This window comes from Lepus europaeus, chromosome 12 (genome assembly GCF_033115175.1).
Source record: "Lepus europaeus isolate LE1 chromosome 12, mLepTim1.pri, whole genome shotgun sequence".
Taxonomy (NCBI): Eukaryota; Metazoa; Chordata; class Mammalia; order Lagomorpha; family Leporidae; genus Lepus; species Lepus europaeus.
In genome coordinates, this window is record NC_084838.1 from 28,996,588 (window position 1) to 29,018,687 (window position 22,100).

At 45.5% G+C, this 22,100-nt stretch overlaps 1 protein-coding gene across 2 annotated transcripts in view; it reads left to right on the forward strand.

Moving 5' to 3' along the window:
* The first annotated feature begins 270 nt into the window (after window positions 1-270).
* ABCA1 (ATP binding cassette subfamily A member 1) overlaps window positions 271-22,100 on the forward strand; it is a 137,068-nt gene continuing 115,238 nt past the window's right edge. For both annotated transcript variants that reach the window (XM_062207837.1, XM_062207836.1), the window contains exon 1: window positions 271-479. The gene's annotated coding sequence lies outside the window, so the exon portion shown is untranslated. The remainder of the gene's footprint in view (window positions 480-22,100) is intronic.

Here is a 22,100-nt window from a genome sequence, read left to right on the forward strand (position 1 = left end):
CCCCCGGACCCCACGAAACCGGCCGTGCAGGCGGCGCCCTCCGCCCTCCGCCCCGGGCCAGACGTCGCCCGTTTAAGGGGCGGGCCGCGGCTCCACGTGCTGGCTGCTGAGTGACTGCACTACATAAACAGAGGCCGGGCAGGGGGCGGGGAGGAGGGAGAGAACAGGCTTTGACCGCTAGTAACCCCGGCGCCCGGCGCAGCCGAATCTATAAAAGGAACTAGTCGCGGCAAAAAACAGTAATTCCGACGAAGAGTGAGTGCGGCCGGGACCGGCCCAGCCGCGCCGACACCCCTCTCCCCCAGCGCGGGCGGGCAGGGCAGGGGGCGCCCCAGGACCCCCGCAGCCAGGGCCGATTGCTTCCTGCGCTTTGCTCCCTAATTTTTTTTTTTTGCCCCCTCTTCTTTTCCTCCCCTTCTCCGGAAGGGTTTGTCGCGGGGTTGGGGGAAAGAGGTGCAAACAACAAAAGTGGAAAGCAGGTAAGAGACTTTGCAGTGACTTGGGTGCTATTGTGTGGGGAAGCGGTGGGATTCGGGGACTTTAGTCCGGACCCCGACATTCCCACCGTTTGCGATGCGAATAGAGTGGGGGCGGCGTAAATGGGAAAAGGTGTCTGAAGACAAGCTCTGGCCACCCTAGGACCCGGCGCTTGCTGCGCTTGGGGCTCGCGCGGCGGCCGTGGAGCTCGGGGAGCATCCCCGGGCTTGGAGACCCAGGAGCGGTACCTGCGGCGCCGCGGGGCGGGGGTTCTTGCGGGTACCCGGGGCGCCGCGGCTCCGGTCGGGAGAGGCGCGGGTCCTGCACCGAGCGCTTCTCTTTGTTCCGAAGCGCCTGAGCCCACTGCAAACCCCTCTGGCTGCGAGTCTGCCGGCGCCCGCCGGGACCTGTGCTAGCTCCTAAGCCCCACTCGGTTCTTCAGAGCTTGGGCTGAGTTAGGCTCTGACCTGGGGTTTGGCTCCGTGCGCCCCGGGACTGGAGCGGCGCCTGTTTGTCCCCCAAGAACGCGCGTAGGAGGTGTCCCAAACAGGGTCCATTGTTCTGTTGCTCGCTTGAGGCCTTGGGGGTTTTGTTTGACTTGGGGGTGGCCTGTCTGCCGTCTTCCTGCGTTCCGTGGGGCTGGTGTCCTTGGCGCATCGGGGAGGATGAGTTTTGTACCTTTTAAAAAAACGCAAGACTTCGGGAGAGCTCGCGGAAACTTGGAGCTGGGGTGCCCATTCCTTCCTCCCCGCTCTGCCCCATCTCCCTGGCCTTTGTTGCTCGTGTCGTGGGGGGCAGCTTCAGGCAGGGCACGGATGGGGAAGCTGGGCAGAGGTGGTGCAGCGGAATGACCGCGAGTAACCCCGGCGGGCGGCGCAGAACTTGCAGCTTGGCGGCTGAGCTAGGCTGTGCTGTGCGGGTGGGGGAGCTGGGCGCCGGCTGCGGGAGGCCCCCAGAGACTGACCCGCAGCGCCTCCTGGCTGGGTGGCCTAGGAATCGGTCTGTGGTGGAGTAGGACAAGACTTCTCGGTGCGTTGGCGCCCGTGGGCTCCTTGATTGTGAATCCAGTGAAGACCGGTGTTTGCAGACCTGGAGGAACCCTGGGGGTTGCAGCAAAAGAAAGCCCGTCGTCTGTTTTTGTTTTATTAGTGTTCTCCAGAGCATTGCCAAATCAGAGAAGGTTCTAAGGGCTGAGTTCTAAGGGCATCAGCCCGTGGCCGGGTTTTGTGTAGGTGCATCTCTTTTTCAGGAATTACCAGAAGCAGGAGAGAAGATGAAAAATGAAGACAGAATAATAAAGTGTTTGGCACTAGAAGTAATTGTCTTTCCTTTTGTGCAGGCATTGATCCCATCAGCTTTTAAAACCCAAGACTTCTCAGTGACACCTCAGAAAGGAAGTGAATGGTGTAAACATTCATAAAATCGAGGACAGATTTGATATTTTAAACAATTTTTCTGGTGATGAAAATCGGCAAGTCACTTTTTCTGTATGTTCCAAGCCTCACTCCCATAAAGAACAACTGACAACAATAGCTTGGAACCCAGATCCGACTTTCGATTTTCTTTTTAGACAAAAGTTACAAACTAAAGGGGCCAGCACTGAATCATAGTGGGTAAAGCCACTGCCTGCCGTGCCGGCATCCCATATAAGTGCCAGTTCAATTCCTGGCTGCTCCACTTCAGATCCAGCTCTCTGCTATGGCCTGGGAAACAGTAGAATATGGTGCAAGTCCTTGGGCCCCCGCACCCGCGTGGGAGAGCCAGAGGAAGCCCCTGGCTCCTGGCTTCGGATCAGCGCAGCTCTGGCTGTTGAGGCCAATTGGGGAGTGAACCAGCGGATGGAAGACCTCTCTCTCTCTCTCTCTCTCTAACTCTGCCTTTCAAATAAATAAAGAATAAAGGAAAGAAAAGTGAACCTATCACATCTTCTTAAAAAAAAAACTAAAATAATACTTTCTCATCTCTTATATTTCAATCTATTCTCTTATAGCTAACACAAAAGTGATGGGGGCTTCCTGTTATTCTCATTCTTACCAGAAACTTGCAAAGCACAGAAAGCATGGGAGCATGGAGAATATTCCCAAGGAGACTCTCTTCAGACAGGATAATTTTTCGAGTACACAGTTTGGTGTGAGCCTGTTCCCTAAGTGCTCTCATAAACCATTAAAATAATTTGTGATAGGGATTTTTGGGAAAACATTCGCTGTACAGAACAAAACGGTATCTATTGGAGAGTTAAACAGTAGGATCATAGGGACGAGGGGATGGAGAATCCAGCCTTCGTGATGACCACAGTCTAAATGGACAAGAATTGCTACTGTAGTGCAGTGAGTCATGAGTTCCTTTGCAGGTGCAGCCTGGTGTTGCAGAGTGACAGATCTGTGACTGTGACACCTGTGGTGTGGGTGTCTTCCCTGCAGATGAGCACTGGACATCTGCATGCTGATGAGCATTTAGATTGACTTCTAGATGAAGGTGTGTAGTGGATGCTGGATAGCTGCGGCTGAGAGTGCGTTTACAGTTCATGTGAAAGGTCCATTAGTCTAAGGTTGGAGAAGGGTGATTAGGGCTTGATGGTTTTCAACCTCTGCTCAAGGAAGTCCCAAGGCAAACATTAAAAATGAATGAAACTCAGCAACTCAGCTTTTTACTACCTTTTGTAGCACTTACCTCATACAGAGAGAGGGGTTGGAATATTTTACTGTTTTTTTTTTTTGGGGGGGGTGGTGGTGTGTCTCCTTTCCCATAAGCTAGGATGTTTATGCTATACTGCAGTGATTGCAAGTTAAGATCTTTGCGAATTAACTATGAAACTTTTTCTCAAACAGTACCTTACATGTTGTGTGTGTGTGTGTGCGCAAACTTGCAATCTTTATTTAGTATACAGTTGGTCTTCTGTTTATAAATTTAATTAAAAATGAATCTTAATGGAGAATGGGATGGAATGGCGGTGGGAGGGTGGGTATGGGGGGCAAGAACCACTGTATTCCTAAAGTTGTACCTATGAAATTTGCATTCATTAAATAAAAGCTTTAAAAAAAAGAAATTAGAAACAAAAAATTAAGATCTTTGTTTTTTCAGTTTTATCTCCTAAAATATTTAAATGGATATTGCTTTACACTCTTTTAAATTAAAAGCCTTTGGATATCAAAGAAAATATCAAAATGTATGTGGTTTTTGCATTTCTAAAATATTCTTGAATCTAGATACTAAAGAACTAATACAATTATGATGTTTCTTGTGGTCAATTATTCAAGCATCAAGTTTCAGAAGATTCTGAATACTTTATGTGCTGGGAGTGGGCTTTCTCTAAAAATGGAGACCGTTTTCATATCTGTATGGGAGAATTACCAGGAATGTCAAAGATACTACAATTTTTATTTTTCAAATAATTTTTGAAGTTTATTTTCATTTTATTTGAAAGGCAGACACACACAAATCTTTCTTTTGCTGGTTCACTCCTCAAATGCTTGCAATAACAGCTGGGCCTGGGCCTGGCTGAAGTCTGGAGCCCAGAACCCCATCCAGATTCCCCACATGGTGACAGAGACCCAAGTACTCAAGTCATCATCTGCTGCCTTCCAGGGTGCACATAAGCAGGAATACTGCAACTGGAAGTGGAGCCAGGACTTGAACCCAGTCACACGATATGGGATGCAGGCATTCCCAAGTGGCATCTTAACTACTGCACTTCTCACTCACTCCTGCAATGTTTATTTGATAGACACTTACATAGTACTATGTGCCAAGTATTGTTCTAAATACTAGCTTAATCTTCACAACAAACTCATTATTATCCCTATTTTACAGATTAAAAAACAGAGAGGCCAAGTAGCTTGTCCATGGCCACACATTTTGCAAGTGGCAGAGCTAACATTTGGACTTAGCCAGTACGTTCTAGAATTCCTTAACTTCCACATTAAACAACGGGGTGGCAGGATTTCAGCTGCTGTGTGAGTGCTGTGGGGCACTTCTAAGGATGCTTAGTGTATTCTCTGCATGCATCTGCTGTGGTCCTTATCAGAATCCACAGTCTGAACTGTATTTTCCTGTTGCCATGAGTGAGCCAGCCAAATTCTCTTCAGCCGGTTGAAACGTTGGCTGCCTAGGGATCGCCAAACCATGGAAAGAACAGACAGTAAAATTTACTCAACTCTAATTTTTTATTTGGTTTAAAATGAAAACTATATTGCTTCAATCAAATATTTTTAAGTAGACTCTGATCTCAAAATGTCTTCTTGTGTCAGACCTCGAAAATAGAATGTCAGGGTATTTGGCTCTGAAAGCATTAGGAACAAAAGCAAAAGGGAGAAGAACTGTGAGTTGAGCTGTTAGCCCTAATTTTGGTTATTTTGTGGTTCTGATACTATGTGATTCCTGTTTGTCCTAGGCCTAATTATGTTGTGGACCTCTTGGAATAAGCTCTTCCTCAGTTACTGCTGTTATTGCCTCAATATCAGATTTAGCCATTTCTTAGAAAAAAGTTTCAGTCTACCTTATTAAAGTGAACTAGCATGGGAACAGCTTTTCTTATTAATTAGTATAACAAATTAGAAATAAACTCTCAGAAAACCTCCCTCAGTAAAAAGTTATGCTTACTCTTTTTTTTAAATGAAGTCCTTTTATTTGACAGGTGGCATAGAAAAATTTTTTAAATATTTATTTATTTTAAAAGCAGAGTTAGAGAGAGAGGTGTCTTCCATCCACTGGTTCACTCCCCAGATGGCCCCAATGGCCAGAGCTGGGCCAATCCGAAGCCAGGAGCCAGAAGCTTCTAATGGTTTTTCCATGCTGGTGCAGTCGCCCGAGGACTTGGGCCATCTTCTACTGCTTTCCCAGGCCATATCGGAGAGCTGGATCCTAAGTGGAGCAGCCAGGACTTACATGCTGGCACTGCAGGTGGCGGCTCCACCTGCTGTGCCACAGCGCAGGCTCCTATGCTTACTCTTGACCTACTGTATACTGACATGGTTTTAAGCATTTTACATGGAATAACTCGGTTAGTTCTCACCAGAACTTCATGTGATAGATATTGCAGTTATCTTCATAGATGAGGAAGCTGAGGGATAGAAAGGTTAGATAGCCTGGTTCTACAGTTTGTAGTAGTGGAGTTGAGGTTGCATCCCAGGCAATCAGCTTCCATGCCAATGAAATTTTAGCAAGAGGCAAAAAGTAGTTCTTCTTTTTGATTTGGATGTTTCTACCTGAAAATAGTTTCCTGACCAGGTAATGAAGATAGATGTTATTAGAGAGGCAGGGTTCCAGGTACATGAAGCCAGAGGGTGAAAATCCTGTATGTAAAGCTCTCTATACCCAGGCTTCAGTTCCTCTGCTTTCTGTTGAGGACGTAGCTGTATTATGGCATTAACTGTAGCAAAGGAGGAGTGCTAGACCTGGTGCCCGAAACAAAGCCTGAAAAAGAACTTTTTAAGTACAAAATCCGATATCTTTTGCAAACCTCCTTGAAGATATCACTTAAATGTTATTCTGCTTGTGAAACTCTCCCAAATCCATACTTCCCAACCCTGAATTAAAATTAATTTTTCCTTTTTTTTTTCACGCCCATGAGACTTGGATTACCACAATTCATGTCATGTATTTAATTGTGCTTTGTAAAAATTAGTACAGCAAACATTTATTTGCCTTCCTTTTGAGTGACTGCTTCTCTAGATGGAGGTCCTTACACCCTCCCCCTTACTGTGGACGGGGTTAAGTCCCTGCCGACTTGAACAAAGAAAATGGGAGCCTCCTGTTTGCTTCTTGTATTTTCAAAGATTACTAAAGATAATGGAATAATCACAGGAGAGCATTGGAATCAAAAGACATGAGAAATAAGGTTAGGTCTGCAATAGGTTGAGGAACTGGAGTGCGTACTTCAGTCATTTAAACCACATTTCTTTTATAGAGTAAACAATTCTGTTTTTGCTAGTTTCGTTTCCCTTTTTGAAGCAGTTGTGACTTGAGAAAATGTCTGTGACATTCCACATTGAACTAATGTGAGTGGTACCTTAACTTATTGTTGATGAGCATGAGATAACTAAGTGATTTAGAAATTATTTTTAAAAAGCAAAATAACCTCATGTGCTTTGGATCTACTCTTTATACATTTTTTTTTTAAAAAATTGTTTATTTTTATTCGAAAGGCATAGATACAGAGTTTTAGTGAGTGTGGATGTTTGTTTAAAATTCTGCAGTGTTTTCTAAGCCAAATCCAAATTCCAGGAAGCATTTGGAAGTCAAAGCATTTTATCTGGCATTGTTGAAGCTGATGTTTTGAGATAACTGCTATTTAGTATGTGACATTTCCTGGAAGGAACTTTCTAATAGTTGGTCCGTTAATAAAGATCCCCTGAAGCTACCTTTAGAGTATTTATGTAGTTCTTCCTAAATAAGTAAATAGATTTTATTATTAGTATCAGGCCATTTTGAAATATATGTGCAGATACTAGTGAAAAGGTACATGGATATGAGAGTCAAATTGGTGTAGATTAGAATTCTGGTCCTGTCCCTAATAGATATGCAAGTTGCCAATCTCTCTCCATCTCCGTTTCCTCATCCATAAAATAGGTATGTGTGTGTGTGTGTGTATTGTAAAGCATCTGATATAATGCTGGTGTTATCAGTGACTTTAAAAGCTTGAGTTTCAGTTTACTTCATCTCTAGTTGTTTTTATTTCCATGTTACTTACCTTGATATTCCAGACATGAAAAAGTTGATGGCAGTGACAGTACTGAACTAAGTTCCACACTTACACTAAATCACTAATTTCCTTTTTTTTTTTTTTTTAAGATTTATTTATTTGAGAGGCAGAGTTAGAGTGGGAGAAGGTTTTCTACCCACTGGTTCATTCCCCAAATGGCTGCAAGCAATGGCTGGGTTGGGCCAGGCCAAAGCCAGGAGCCAGAAGCTTCATCCAGGTCTCCCACATGGGTACAGTGGCCCAGGGTCTTGGGCCATCTTCCGTTGGTTTCCCAGGTGCACTAGCAAGGAGCTGGATCAGAAGTGGAGCAGCTGGGATTTGAGTCAGTGCCCAAAACAGGTGCTGGCGCTGCAGGTGGTGATTAAACCCGCTATGCCTCAGCACTGGCTCCTAGTTTGCTTCTTATGGTGGAGTCTTGTTAAGCCAATATGTGATTAAAACAAAAACTCATTCCTAAAACTCATTAATGCTCTAATTTGAGTGCCAGTGCCCAACCTAGGATGAAAATTGGACTGTGCCTTATAAGAATATCACTAAGTACCTTGGAAGACCCTCAGTGGGGTTAGGTGAGTAAGACAAAAAGTTTTCTAAAACCATGTCCTGAATTTGTGGTTTCAGAGGTCATAACAGATTTGGACCGGAAGGAAGAAGAGAGGAAAAATTTGCAAGAGGTGTCTGAGGGGTGGGATGGGGAAGGAACTACTGAGAAATTGTTTAAATGTCATTTCCCTGTTTACTCGTGCTTTGCGAAATTCCTGTTAGATGTCAGGTTGGGAATAATTGTTTTTGCCAAGAGTCAAACCAAGCTTGTTTTCTTGAAGAAGTAAGTCCCTGGGGGATGGCAGCTTGAAATCAATTGGATCTGGTATTTGGATGTTTGGAGTTTGACATAAAGCAACACTGATGCTAGTAGCAGCTTTCCTTGGAAAGGCAGAGAGAAAGTGAAGGCCCAAACTAATGAGTTTGGACCTGTAGATCCTTCCTCACTCCAGACACAGGGCCTTGGGATGGAGGTGGAAGATTTTTCCTTAGCTGTGGTGAACTCGATTTTGGTACTGGGATAGAGAGGGAAGAAAGAGGTACCTACAAACATTAACAGTCACAACAACAAGGTAATGTACATATATTTCAAAATTAATGTGCTAAAAGACAAATGATGCTATTAAACTGAATATTTGTTGAGCACATATTCATTTAAACACCGTTGGCTATGTGAAGGATTATGTGCTAAACAAATGTCAAATTAGAGTGATTAGCGCATTGTATGGCTCAGTAGCTGTCAGATTAATCTCCCTCTACAGGTTTTCATCTTTTCTCTATTTCAAAGACTTTTTCCTGCTATTTGACTCCTTTTTGTTTTGTAATCACACAGTCACCTTCCATGTTTGCCTTTATTTGCACTGTACTCTCTGCTACAATGTTTAGCTACTGAAATGTTACCCACCAAGTGTGCTTTGGGGAACAACTGGCTAGGGCTTTTTTCATCCCGTTGAATCTTCGTGGTAACCCTGAAACAGACAACCCTGAAACAGACAACACTTCATCCGGTTCAAGTTATTTACATCGAATCACATTTTTATAATTCTATAAATTTTTTTTTTAAATTGGAAGTTAAAAACAGCATCAGTTCTCATAAATACATGATCATTTCAAAATGAGTAAAAACAAACTACTTTTGTTGCAGTCTATAAAACGAACTATTGCCTTCCTCAGGGCTCTGGCTAACTCTGAGACTCTCAGGGAAATTAGGAAATTAGCAGGTGTTGAAGAAAAAGCAAAACCGGAACTCTCCTTAATGTAATAAAATTTTTAAAAAGGCTAAAGAAGTGCTGAAGAAAATAACATTTTCTTCTGTGATTTAATATTTAATATCGTGCATTCGCTTTCCTGAAGTCCCCGTGGTACCACTTACATTCATCTTGTGTGATCTCCCACACTGGGGGAAACACAGGGGCTGCCTGTTATTAGCTCCATATTTCAGGTGATGCACCTGACGGAAACAGAAGTGAAAGAACGTGTTCCTGCTTCCTGTATCTGGCTAGTGGCACAGGCAGGGATTCAGGCTCAAGGTGTGCTGACTCCTCAGTTCGTACTTGTTGCGTTTCTCATGCTTCCTCCCCCTGACGCCTCTCCTAAAACATTTAAGGGATGCGTCTGTTTGCTCCCAGAGCGCTTTAACGTCCGCTGCTGATGTGTCTCAGTTTGTACTCTACCAGCATCATGGGAGGAAGCAGAGAGATTTTTGATGTTGGAATCTACGGTGATGGTTTGCCATGCTTTGGGAGATGTATGAGTGTTTTCCATGGCTACTGGGTACCTAGGTTCTGGGCAGTTTTCTTAAATCATCTACTGCAATATCACAAAGATGTGTTTCCTCTTCTGTGACCCAAAGTGGTGGAACTGTTTGCCTACTTTCCTTCTCCAGCTGTCGTTAACTAGAAATTAAAAGCTTAGTCTCTTGCCTCTTCAATGCAGGCTTCTTTCTACTGTACCAGAATTTAGGGTAATCTTTACAATGCTCTTTTAGGAGAGAAAAAAGAAAATTGTGCTTACTGAAAATGGACACTGAATCCTTAAATATTGGACTGACCTCATTTAGTTAGTCTCAAGCTGTTGGGCACTTATTTATTCTGTCTGTTGGGCCAATTTGAATCCTAAAGGGTTTTTCAACTGGAATTTTTTTTCCTTTTTCCCAAGTAAAAGTTGCTCTTTGGTTTAAGTTCCAATCAGAAGGAAGTCTCCTGAATGTTAAGGGTTTCCTAGGCACTGTATCTTTATGCCAAAGTACAAAATTCTAATGCTAATTTTGGCCAGTTAGAATTAATTGTGATTCAAGGTAGGGTGGATTTTCTTTCCTTTTACTTTAATGATTGGGTTAATTATAATAAGGACCTTGAGTTCAAAATAAAGAAAGCTTTTGGTCAAGTAGTGTTTATTCAGTTGTCAATCTTATTGCAGGCTTTGCAAATTTAGTGGAATTAGCACCATTTTCCAGCTTACAACTCCAGTCACATTTCACAGGATCACAGTGTGGCTTTCTCCTCCATGGGGCAAATGGAGGCTTGTCTGACACTTGGTTTTCCTGGCTTCTGTGAAAGGGAGGGCGTGTGCCCCAGGAGCCTGCAGAGACCGGAGTGGCACTCTGTCCGCAGGCGGAGCTTCCTCTGGGCTCTCACCTGTTGTAAACTTAGCACATCCTTGTTTGGGGGATTGCATTGTGTGAGCTTTTGAAATCCTCCCATAAAAATCACAGTTGTAAAAAGGAAGTTAGCAAAAGGTCCACCCAATAATTTAGGTCCATTTTTTGCCTTGAGCACTTTTTTTGTTTTGTTTTGTTTTTTTGGCACACAGAATATTTGATTTGTGAACATGACATGAGCACCTTCTAAACTCAGGACACTCTGAATCTTGATAATATGGTAGTAAAACAGCTCTATTTCCTTTGGTAGGGTCCTCCCAGACCCCCCAAATAATAAGAGTTTATATTTGTAGTAATTAGAAAGAGAAAAGCTAACACCCTTATGCTTCTGTTTTTTTTTTTCCCAGAATCACATGTATGTGAACTTAAACTTACGATCCCATCCTCTTAATTTAGCTAGGCAGCTGGCAAAGTGGTTTCTCGAGAAGGAGTTTGGTTAAGGTGTGGAGGACAGGACTTAGACCCTGTGCCTCTGAGCCTGCCCTGGAACCCTGGTTAAATTCTCACTTACCTGTTTAGCTGGCTTTCCATGGGTTGTGACACCTGGTAGCACGCTGTCTCAAGGGAAACTCTGGAGAAAGCTGGTGGTGTTGCTCCTCTATTCCATGATCTAGAATTGGACAAGAGCCTGGCTAACTCGGTTTGGCAAAGCTAAAGGGAATAAAGTGTTAAGGCGGAAAATTGTATCCAGGTGTTGATGGGCTTTATTGAGTGAGTTCTTGAGCCTGTGAGTTCAGAGTTCAAGGCTCCTGACCAATGCTGATAGCCCTGTGTTGCAGGTTGAGCCCCTACGGAAGGTGTCCTTGGCAGGTGGTGTGTTTTCAGGGCTTCTGGAGCCTCCGCCTGGCAGATTCCAGATTCTCTTTTGCTCACATGAAATTGATGAAAGTTGTCTTTTCCAACAATGCACAGAGGCTTTGAGGGAAATCAAATGAAATGTACTTCAGCTTGAATTTCCGTTGCTTTGAACACAGCTGGAAATTTTGTCATAGTTTTGGGCTAACTCGCACCTTCATTTTCAGTAAAATTTCTGATTTGTTACTGTAAGGAATCCACTTTAACTATCTTGTCTTGGCCCTGAGGTTTTACTGCAGGGGCCTTTAGTCTACAAAGGTTTATGGAGCACCAGGTCACCTTGGCCCTATGTGGTGAAGAATGAGATGTTGAGTGTAGCAGAAACCACCTGATAACTGGGTACACTGGAGAAGATGGTAGAGAAAGCTGAAATGATGGAGGGAGTGTGGGCTAGCTTTCCAAATAGGTCTTTGATAGAGCTTGGGGGAAAGGGGTGGAGAGGGGGAACTGAACTAGTTGCTGCAGACTTGGGGGAAAATTGCACAATAGTGCAGGTGAGTGATGGGAGTTCCTAGCAGGGGGATTTACGATAAAACAACAATCAGAAGTGATGCCAGGACACTAGAGAGATGCGGCTATTTCTCCCAGTGAGCAGTGCACTAGAGAGAGCTCCAGTGTGCTCTGGAAAGGCCCCTGAGGGAAACAGTATCTTCTGTAGACAAAAAAAAAATAAAAGAGAGAGGAGAGATCCTTCAGTTAAACTGCCCACTCTATGCCCCGCCTTCTGTGAAGTCAGCAGCACTCATCCTCTTTTTAAATTTTTTAATTTTATTTATTTATTTTTTTGACAGGCAGAGTGGACAGTGAGAGAGAGAGAGACAGAGAGAAAGGTCTTCCTTTACCGTTGGTTCACCCTCCAATGGCCGCTGCGGCCGGCACATCTCGCTGATCCGAAGCCAGGAGCCAGGTGCTTCTCCTGGTCTCCCATGCGGGTGCAGGGCCCAAGAACTTGGGCCATCTTCCACTGCTCTCCTGGGCCACAGCAGAGGGGCCTGGAAGAGGGGAACCGGGACAGAATCTGGCGCCCCGACCGGGACTAGAACCAGGTGTGCCGGCACCGCAGGCAGAGGATTAGCCTATTGAGCTGCGGCGCCAGCCAGCACTCATCCTTATAATAGCACTGTACTTAACTTGGTTCTAGGAACTAGATAAATATTTTATACATGTATTAGCTCGGCTTTATGGACAGGCTACAGGGCCCAGGATGTTCTGGTTCCCAGTGCTGATGGGTCTCAGAGTCAGAATTCAAACCCACCCTTATCCAACTCCAGAACCTTCCCTTCTTCCTGCTGGACTGGTTAATTAAGAAAACCTAAGCGATAAGGATTTGGCACACGGTTTCATGATGGAACAGGTCCAAAGGGAAGAAAAGACAGTGTAAGATGTAGGTTTGCTGAACCCCACATCCTTTTGTTACAGGTGAAACAACAGTGGAGAAAATATTATCTCAGTGCTTTGTCTCACATGAAAGAAAAATTTCCAAGTGGACGAGCGGAGAGATAGAAGCAAGATTTATTAGAGTCAAAGACCTCCGGCCGGAGCAGCATAGAGAAGGGCTTCCAAGAGAGGCAAAAAGAAGGGGCCATGACACTGGGGTTTTTAAGTGTAAATTGTGGGAACACTTGTCCGTCTGATTGTCATTCAGTTACAAGGCTGGGACAAAACCCATAAAAAGAACTGATTTGCAATCCTGTGTAGCTTGCTCAGGATAAAACAAAAGTCATCAGAAGGGTGGGATATCTAATTTACTTTAGAATAAACTGGGAGCTCTGTAGGATTGGAAGCTTTCAAGTAGTGGGCTGGCAGGTACTTCTAAATTTGCTAAAGATAACTTTTGTTTTTATTTTTTTATTTGACAGGTAGAGTTTACAGACAGTGAGAGGGAAAGACGGAGAGCTGGAGCTGCACCAATCAGGAGCCAGGAGGTCCCCCCCAACCCTGTCTCCCATGTGGGTGCAGGGGCCCAAGGACCCAGGCCATCCTCCACCTCTATCCCAGGCCACAGCAGAGCGTTGGACTGGAAGAGGAGCAACCGGGACTAGAACCCAGCACCCATATGGGATGCCGGCGCCACAGGCAGAGGGTTAACCTAGTGCGCCATGACGCCGACCCCTAAAGATAACTTTTGGGGGGAACATTTTTCACCCTGAATTTCCTATTTACTGGTCTGACTCCTCATACTTTGAACACTTTTATACAGATAAATCCTTCAGCTGGGAGAAGACATTGACCCTTTCCAGATGTAAGGCAAGCTAAATGATTTTTGGTGTAGTCACTAAAAGAGCGCTCCCAAAATTCCCTTGGGAAACCTTCCCACAAGGAGGAGTGGTTATCTAATCAAGATTCTCCCTTGGGGCCAGAGTTGTGGTGCTGAGGGTTAAAACCTCAGCCTGCAGCACAGGCATTTCATATGGGCGCCGGTTTGAGTCCCGGCTGCTCCGCTTCTGATCCAGCTCTCTCTATGGCCTGGGAAAGCAGTAGAAAATGGCCCAAGTGCTTGGGTCCCTGCACCCACGTGGGAGACCTGGAAGAAGCTCCTGGCTCCTGACTTCGAATCAGCTTAGCTCTGGCCCTTGCGGTCATCTGGGGAGTGAACCATCTCATGGAAGGCCCCTCTCTCTGTCTCTACCTCTCGCTGTAACTCTGTATTTCAGATAAATAAAATACATTTTTAAAACAAAAAAAAGATTCTCTGTAAAGAAAGGGTCGCTGATGGAGGCTGGCTTGCTTGTGTTCTGTAGCTCAGGGTGTTTATGAATTCAGTAGTTGCTTCCCTTCACATCCCTCTTATTTGGGGCTTTATGATTGCAGTTAAAAAGCGTTTGATGTTTTTTCCTTTGACATATAATGTTGCTGGTCCCCCCACCCTGGGTGGGGGAAGGTTCTTCCTATGTGCTACATACCCTGGACCAGAGAAAAAGCAAATAGCTGTGTTGTTTGCTAAAGCCTTCCTTTGAAGGTTGCTCCGTGTTTGTTTAGTGGAAATCAGCAGGGGAAAAGGGACTGTCTCTACTGTTTTGTTAGAATTTCTCCATAATTCTACCAGCATGAAACAAAGACTTGGGTACAGCACAGATCTGCTGTTGGAAATCCTGGCTCTGAAGAGTTTCGGACGTCCCGAGACTGTTTAATTGTTAACATCTGAGACGTTGAGGGTGAGGAATAGGACCTTTGTTTGTCTCAGTGACGTAACAGAAATCGCTTTAAACATTTAGGATCTCCTTTCAAACAGAGTTGTTGACAACATAAGGAATTATACTTCTCAAAGGCTAGTTACAGATTGGTACAGTATTTGTGGAATTCTTTTCATTTTTATGTATTCATTTCATAGCCTTCATTTTGAAAATTATGAGCTAATAGTTTTGTCTAAGAAACTAGCTATGTATTCCATGGTGAAAGAAGGATCTGCCATTATCTTTAATTTTATGGTTAACAATAATCAAGCAGTGTGATGCATTTGACATGTTTTCCTAAAGATTTATTTAAATATTTGAAGGACAGAATTAGAGAGAGAGATATCTTCCATCCTCTGGTTTACTCCCTAAATGGCCACAATGGCTGGGGCTGGGCTAGGCTAAAGCCTGGAACCTGGAACTCCACCCTGGTTTCCCATGTGGGTGGCAAGGACACAAGTATTTGTGCTATCAAGGCTGCTTCCCTAGGCACATTAGGAGGGCTATGGATTAGAAGTGGAACAAATGGGACAAGTGTTGACACCCATATGGGATGTCAATGTCACAGGCAGTGGTTTAACCCACTGCACCACAATGCCGACCTCTATGCCTTCGGTATTTCTAAACTGCCCCTACTCCTCGAGAAACAGATTGCTGGAATTAATAAAATTCACTGAGTGAAACTTTGTCTTTTAAATGGGCAGGGCAGTAACAGAACCTCTTATAGTATTCTTGTATTTTAAAAATATTTTATTTTCATCTATATGAAAGGTAGAGAGAAACAGAGATCTTCCATCTATTGATTTGATCCCCAAATGCCCACAATAACTAGGACTGGGCCAGACTGAAACCAGGAGCCTGGAACTCAGTCTTGGTCTCCCTTGGGGGTACCAGAGACCCAACTACTTAAGCCAACACTTGCTGCCCACTGTGTAGAAGTGGAGCTGAGATTTGATCCAGACATGTGGGTGTGAGGCTCCCAATGGCTTTTTAACTGCTATGCCAAATGTCTGTGAAGTTGGTCGTCTTTAGAATGATCGAATGACTTCATTTCATCCTTGACTTTTACCTCAGAGTGAAAGTCTTACCTCTTTTCTCGTTTCAATTTTTTTTTTTTTGGACAGGCGGAGTGGACAGTGAGAGAGAGAGAGAGAGAGAAAGGTCTCCCTTTTTCTGTTGGCTCACCCCGCAATGGCCGCTGTGCTGCGACTGGTGCTCTGCGGCCGGCGCACAGCGCTGATCCGATGGCCGGAGCCAGGTGCTTCTCCTGGTCTCCCATGTAGGTGCAGGGCCCAAGCACTTGGGCCATCCTCCACTGCACTCCCGGGCCACAGCAGAGAGCTAGACTGGAAGAGGAGCAACTAGGACAGAATCCGGCGCCTCAGCTGGGACTAGAACCCTGGGTACTGGCGCCGCAGGCAGAGGATTAGCCTATTGAGCTGTGGTGCCGGCCCTTTTCAAATTTGAGTATTAAAGTGTTAACTTTAAACTGTTGACAGAGGACCATAGCGCTGTACCAGCCCATGGCCCTCTGTGGGTCTCTAACTCAGGGCTGTTTCACAGGAACTGTGGCTCTGCGGGATGACTGGAAGTGCAAGGGTGTGCAGATTAAGGGCCTCTAGCAAGGCCACCCTTAAGGTTGGAGAGCCTAATGGCATCTGGAGGCCAGGAAAGTTTAATGGAGGCAATGAAATTAGCTTTAGGCTCAATAAATCTGATGGGTCAGCCTGGGAGAAATCATAGGATGACTCAAAACCCTGTCCCACTCCTATGACAGCCACGACCCTTCTTCAGTCATGAATGCAATAAACGTGTTCCAGTCCTGTGTTTTGGCCTTTAGTTAACTGTGTTAGGCCCCTCTCTGGAGGAGGCTCCTGATGCAGAGATACACACTCCTTGAGGCAGTTTAGAGAACAAGCCTTGGGGCCTGCCCTGTGGCATAGTGGGTGAGGCCGCTGCGTGCAGTGCCGGCATCTCTTGTGGATGCTGGTTCGAGTCCTGGCTGCTCTATTTCCTATCTAGCTCTCTGCTATGGCCTGGGGAAGCAGTAGAGGATGGCCCAAGTCCTTGGGCCTCTGCACCCATGTGGGAGACCTGGAGGAGGCTCCTGGTTCCTGGCCTCAGATCAGTGCAGCTCTGGCTGTTGTGGTTAATAGGGGAGTGGACCAGCGGATGGAGGACCTCTGTCTCTCTCTGCCTCTCCTTCTATGTGTAACACTGACTTTCAAATAAATAAATAAATAAATTAAAAAAAAACGGGCCTTTTCCAGAGCAAGCATGCTCAGCTGGACTTACAAGTTTCGTGTCCTAATATCACAGGACCCGGCACATCTCGCTGGAGATGAGACACATGAGTCACATCTGTGATTCCTGCTTTTGCATAAACATCTCATGAATAGGCAATCAGTTATGCTTTAGCACCAGCACATTTTCGGCTCATGTCATGATACAGTCAAGTCTGCCTCCTGCTTTGTAGTTTACTGTCTAGCTGTCTGTTCCTATAAAACATCTAGAACACCATAAACATGTGAAATTTTTATTTGTCCATTTTGCCACAATAAAGAAAAACAGAGCTACTAAAGGATGGGCATTTGGTGCAGTGGTTAAGACCCCCACCTGGGACACCTGCATCTCATATCTACCTGGATTTTGGTCCGGACTGTGCTCCCAGGTTCAGCTTCCTGCTGATGCATACCCTGGAGGGCAGCCATGGCTCAGGATGTTGGGTCCCTGCCACACACTTGGGAGATCTGGATGGAGTTTCTTTTTTTTAAATTTTTTTATTTTTGACAGGCAAAGTGGATAGTGAGAGAGAGAGACAGAGACAAAGGTCTTCCTTTACCGTTGGTTCACCCTCCAATGGCCGTTGCACCGCACTGATCCGAAGCCAGGAGCCAGGTGCTTCTCCTGGTCTCCCTTGCAGGTGCAGGGCCCAAGGACTTGGGCCATCCTCCACTGCACTCCCGGGTCACAGCAGAGAGCTGGACTGGAAGAGAGGCAACCTGGACAGGATCCAGTGCCCCTACCGGGACAAGAACCTGGGGTGCCAGCGCCACAGGCAGAGGATTAGCCTATTGAGCCGCAGCACCGGCCTGGATTGAGTTTCTGATTCCTGGCTTCAACCTGCTGCAGCCCCATCTCTTGTGGGCATTTGGGGAGTGAACCAATAGATGACAGATTTCTCCCTATCTCTCTTTCAGCCTTTCAAATAATTGGAGAAAGTACCAAGAGCTGTTGTTGAAAGTCCACTTTCAAGGCCGGCGCCGTGGCTCAACAGGCTAATCCTCCGCCTTGTGGCGCTGGCACACTGGGTTCTAGTCCCGGTCGGGGCGCCGGATTCTGTCCTGGTTGCCCCTCTTCCAGGCCAGCTCTCTGCTGTGGCCAGGGAGTACAGTGGAGGATGGCCCAAGTGCTTGGGCCCTGTACCCCATAGGAGACCAGGAGAAGCACCTGGCTCCTGCCTTCGGATCAGCGTGGTGCGCCAGCCGCAGCGCGCCAGTCGCGGTGGCCATTGGAGGGTGAACCAACGGCAAAGGAAGACCTTTCTCTCTGTCTCTCTCTCTCTCTCACTATCCACTCTGCCTGTCAAAAAAAGAAAAAAAAAATTCCACTTTCAGTCTCACTTCATATAACTATGCCAGGATTTATCCAAAAAGCAGAATACACACACACATACCACATTTATTTAAAGTTTAGAGAAATAGTTGTCATATAATCACTGTTTTTGAAGAACAAAGATTAGTTGCTGACTATACATTCTGGATATGTGAACTTTTTGGATAGAACTTGTAATAGAATTGCCTTCAGAAGAACCAGCAAAATCAAAGGGAAATAGCTTAGTGGGAGTAACAGTTGTTGAAAAACTATTTCTTGAGACATCAAGGGGCCGGCTCTAAGTCTTGCTTTTTAGGGGCCTCAGCCTCTATAAGATTATTTCAGAGACTTTATATTAAAAAAAAAAAGAGATTATATCAGAGATGTGGTAGGAATAAGCCTCAAAAATCCCTTGCAACTCCACCTGCTAGATAGAGCAGACAGATGATGTATGGCCCTGGGAAGGGCTCCCCCTAACCCCCGCAGGGCCAGCCAGCTTCTCTTTCCCAGTGAGACATGGCCCTTGCATGGAGCATGCTTGCAGACTGTCCTCTGTGGCCTGGCCGGGCACGAGAGCTGACTCCCTCCCTTAGATTGGAGCCTAATGCGGGGATCATGTGCTGCTGACAGAGGTCTTGCAGGAAGGAAAAGAGCAGCCCAGCCTTTTGTTACTGTGCAAGCCAGCAGCTTCTGGGAGCGGCACAGACCCCTGCATTTTCCCCTCGCTCCATTTCCGTCAACACTTTCAGTATTGTATGGAATGTGGAAGATGGTCAGGGCTATGAGTTCCTGTTTTTCTTTTGCCTGTACCAGAGTGCTCAGTAGGGACTAGGGAGTATTATCCCCCCTTCACATCAGGCTTCCTGTTAGCCTATCTTTTTTCTTTTAAGATTTATTTATTTATTTGAAAGAGTTACACAGAGAGGGGAAGAGACAGAGAGACAGAGAGAGAGAGAGAAGGAGAGAGAGACAGATCTTCCATCTGCTTCATTCTTCAAATGCCCGCAATGGTCAGTGCTGGGCCAGGCCGAAACCAGGAGTCAGGAGCTTCTTCCAGGTCTCCCATTCGGGTGCAGGGGCCCAAGGACTTAGGCCATCCTTTGCTGCTTTCCCAGGGCCACTAGCAGGGGGGCTAGATTGGAAGTGGAGCAGCCAGGTTTCGACCCAGCACCCATATGGGATGCCAGCATCGCAGCCGGTGGCTTTACCTGCTACACCACAAATTTGGCCCCTCTATTTTTGCTTTTGCCAGCATCATGGAGTCTGTCTGGCATGGCAGGTTTTGGTTTAGGGAAAAGTGAAAAGAACTTGCATTACTTAAGTGGCCTCCTGTGTGCAGTCTGTGGTCTGTGCTCTCACTGGGTTGTCGTAAGCTGAGCCATCAGAAGGAGATTACTGTACTCACTTGGTCCTCTCTGTTGTTGTACTCACTTTATTTTTCCTCGCACTCCTACCATCCACTGCCTTAACAAGCCTCTGTTATTTGTCCATTTTCTGTCTCTTCTGCTGGAGCACAAGCCCCCTGAAGGCAGGGACTTTGCCTGTGTTGTTCACTGTTGAATCTGTGAGGTCTGGAGCCCCTTGTGACACTCCATAAATGTTGTTTTGGCTAACAAGGGCCTTGCAGAGTTAAGACTGCAGTTTTTTTTTTTTTTAATGGAATTAGTAAGTGGTGATGAATATTTATTTACCATGCCCCTTCCTGGTGGGTCACACAAGAATCCAACTTTGTGCCATGCATTCTTAGGTGTTCCAAGGCATCATATGATTTGTAGGGTATGTTCATTATCATAATGAGAGGTGGATTTTTTCGTTGTTGTTCAGCTGTCAAGTTTATTGATGTATAATTTGCATTCATTAAAATTTGCCCTTTGTAAGTGATCAGTTTGGTAAGTCTTCACGAATGCATACAGTTGGGTGACACTTCCGCCACCTAGAAAAGATTGCAGGCACGATTGCAGGCGCGATTGCAGCCGTTCTCTCCCATAGCCCATAGCCGCTGGCCACCACTGAGACTGGTTTCTGTCTGGGCTGTCTCATGTTTTCTAGAATGGTGTAGAGTGGGATCATACAGTATGTCGTTTGTTGTGTCTGGCCTATTTCTCTTTTGTGTAACGCTCTAGAGATTGAATTATGTGGTTGCACATATCAGTAGTTTGTTCCTTTGTGTTGCAAGTGGTATTCTGTTTTTATTTATTTGCCAACTGATAGACAACTGGGTTGTTTCCAGTGTTTGTTCTGTGTAAGACTTCTGCAGACATTCATGCTCAGGTCTTTGTGTGGCAGCATTCTCATTTCTTTTGGGTAGCTGATGGAATGGCTGGACTATCTCATGAGTGTATGTATGAGAAGATTTCAAAAACCTCATGGAAAAATGGAATTCAGAGATCATATGCATTTTCCACGAACATTTTGAAGCTTCCTTATATAATATTACAAGAAACTGCCAAACTGTTTTCCAAAGTGGCTCTTCCATTTGATTTATCTATAATTAGTGAATTGACTTCCAGTTGCTCTAGACACTTAGTAGCATGTTTTAAATTTTTAGTTTATTAGGTGTATAGTGGTGTTTGCTTCTGGTTTTAACTTGCTTTTCTGTGTAACCAATGATATTGAGCCTTTTTGCTCATTTGGGAAGGTTATAGGTGAGCGATCTGTTCTGTTTTTTAGATGTTCATAACTTTAAATTATTGCTGGCAGTGGAAATGAGAGTTTCTGAAAGCAAACTGATAGAAGATTTGAGCAATTACCTGTTCCAGTTCCATACTGCACAGAACAAAGTGGGGGCGGGGAAATTATGAAACTTTGGTGAGGGGTGACCCCCTTGGAGACAGGCGATGAGAGAGCCTGAGAGAATAGCTCTAGGATTTGAGCATGAGGATTGGCACGAAAGCCAATTTCATGGCCCACTGGCCTTGGGAGGCCTGCTTGGCCCACAGCGAAAGCTGGTGGTTATGGGAAGTAGCCTTAGAGTCAATTACATTTTGCAGAGTGCCCCAGGAGTCAACTGGGAAGTGCTGTAGTCCCTCGTGGCCACCTGGGCTCCTTCTCTGGGGACAATTTGCCTAAATCAGTTGATCAAGCCTAAGAAATCAGTTATCACAGTCCCAGGAGTGCCACTACCCTTGAGTTCTGAGACCCTATTTCTCATGTCTGCCTCTTTGTTAATTAATTAAGCAAACATCTCTGAAGTGCTTATTACAAGCCAGCACTGTTTTGCTTGTTTGGGAAAATAGTAGTGAAGGAAACAGGAATGGTCCCTGCCTTGACTCTGAAGGTGGGAAAATCCTGCAAGGGAAGACGGACACTGTTGTGGGAGCATCTACCAAGGGCTTCTCGCTGGGCTGGCAGTGTAGGGGAGGCAATCGGGGAAGGACTCCTGGGGAGCTGACAGGTTCACTCTAAGGGTGAGGAAGAATTAGCCAAGCCGACAATGCACAAGAAAGTGTTTCAAGACAAGGGAGCAGTCCAGTGAAGTGCCAGTGATGGGAGAGTGCAGCACCTTCAGAGCCTGGGAGTGTTTTCCAGGGCATGGCTTAGCAGGTGGGAATGGTGAGAGATTAGGCTGGAGGCCCAGCAGGGAGGGCAGGTAACCGTTGGTGAGGCTGGATCTGTCCTCAGGGTGGTGGGAGCTAGCCGAGGGATGGATGCAGGTGCAAGAGTGGCACGTTCAGGTGTTTGTTTTAGTCTATAACTTTGGGTGCTCTGTGACTTGGATGGCAGGGGGCAAGCCTGGATCAGGGAGGTGAGTGAAGTGGCTTTTGTGGTCATCCAGGAGCAAAGTGAAGCCTGCTGACTTGCGATGATTGTGGAGTGGACCCTTTCCAGCCAGCAACTGGAAATGGATACAAGGGCAGAAGTGAGTGTGCTACGCTTTGAAACGTTGAGAAATCTAGTACATAGTACTGCCCTTTTTTTTTTTTTTTTTTTTTTTTTTTTTGAGGGGAGGTTTGGTTTGTTTGTTCACTTCCTTGGAAAACTGATGTGGAAATGTCTCTTTGGCTTCAGTTACCTGTGTAGAAGGGCTTGGGCATTGCCAAACCCTTCTCTCTGGATGGAAGTGCTCCCAGGATTGATCACTGTGTTCTGAGATGGGGGAGGG